The sequence below is a fragment of the Arachis stenosperma genome, chromosome 3 (assembly GCF_014773155.1).
Source record: "Arachis stenosperma cultivar V10309 chromosome 3, arast.V10309.gnm1.PFL2, whole genome shotgun sequence".
NCBI classification, from domain to species: Eukaryota; Viridiplantae; Streptophyta; class Magnoliopsida; order Fabales; family Fabaceae; genus Arachis; species Arachis stenosperma.
Window position 1 is genome coordinate 119,920,891 of NC_080379.1, and position 1,854 is coordinate 119,922,744.

Sequence of the window (1,854 nt, forward strand, 5' to 3'; positions counted from 1 at the left end):
GGTTCTACTGGCCGACCTTGCAAAGAGACGCGGCAGAGTTTGTGAAAATATGCCCCCCTGCCAAAAACACGCCAATTTTCACAAAGCACCGCCCGAAGACCTCATAAGCATCACCGCACCATGGCCCTTCGCAAAGTGGGGACTCGACCTACTCGGCCCATTCCCACAAGGACCGGGGCAAGTCAAGTACCTCATAGTAGGGGTCGACTACTTCACAAAGTGGATCGAGGCTGAACCCTTAGCCACTATTACGGCTCAGAAAAGCCGTAAATTCCTATACAAAAACATTGTCACGAGGTTCGGAGTCCCCTACTCCATCACAACAGACAATGGAACACAGTTCACAGACACAAGTTTTCAGAACTTGGTGGCCGAGCTAAAAATCAACAGCAGTTCACATCGGTCGAACACCCGCAAGCCAATGGACAAGCAGAGGCCGCAAATAAAGTCATCTTGGCCGGGTTAAAACGAAGACTCCAAGAGGCCAAAGGGGCATGGGCCGATGAACTCCCCCAGGTATTATGGGCATATCGGACAACCCCGCACTCTACAACAGGAGAATCCCCATTCCGACTAGCCTACGGAATGGAGGCAATGATTCCCGTCGAAATAGACGAAGGATCACCCAGAACCATCTTCTACAACGAAGGAGGCAACCCTCAGGCACAAAGGGAAGAACTCGACCTCCTACCCGAGGTCCGAGAAAGAGCCCGAATCAGAGAAGAAGTCTTAAAACGACGAACGGCCCTCAGATATAACCGAAAGGTGATAAAACGAAGCTTCTCCACTCACGACCTGATTTTAATCCGAAACGACATCGGAACACAAAAATCGGGAGAAGGAAAGCTAGCCGCAAATTGGAAGGGGCCCTACAAAGTAACAGAAGTTTTAGGGACAGGCTACTACAAGATATCCGACCTAGAAGGCAATGAGCTGCCCAGAACCTGGCACGCCTGTAACCTAAGACGATACTACAGCTAGAAAAACTTAACCCGAGGTGTACTCTTTTTCCCCACGAGGGTTTTTTAATGAGACACCCGGTTAAGTAGGACACCCGGCCTAGTCAAAAGGGTAAACACTTTGTACATATTCTTCTTTTTAATACTAATCAAATTTCTTTATTTTCTCTTTCTCGTTATAAAGCATATCCTAAAAAGTACCCCACCAAGGCGCATTAATTTATGCTCGGCAAAACGCAAAAAATCATTTGCCAAAGGCCATACGAGGTCGGCAAAGATGAAGCGACGAGGTTCAAATTAATGTGAGAAGTTATAAAAGTAACTCTGAAATGGCTCAAAAAGCCAAATAGAAAAGAAGTTACAAAAATAACTTAAAAAAGGCCGACCAAACAACGAAGTCGGACCTGACCAAAGGGGTACTCAAGGATCCCGATGTCCGAGAGTAAACTCGGACCCAAGAAGGAAGCTGGCAAAGAACCAGGACTTCGAGAAACGCTAGCTAAAAAGTTGTTACCCAAAAACAACTAAAAAGCAAAAAGCGAGAAAGTCAAGGCGCTAGCTAAAAAGTTGTTACCCAAAAACAACTAAAAAGCAAAAAGCGAGAAAGTCAAGGCGCTAGCTAAAAAGTTGTTACCCAAAAACAACTAAAAAGCAAAAAGCGAGAAAGTCAAGGCGCTAGCTAAAAAGTTGTTACCCAAAAACAACTAAAAAGCAAAAAGCGAGAAAGTCAAGGCGCTAGCTAAAAGGTTGTTACCCAAAAACAACTAAAAAGCAAAAAGCGAGAAAGTCAAGGCACTAGCTAAAAAGTTGTTACCCAAAAACAACTAAAAAGCAAAAAGCGAGAAGTCAAAGCGCTAGCTAAAAAGTTGTTACCCAAAAACAACTAAAAAAGCAA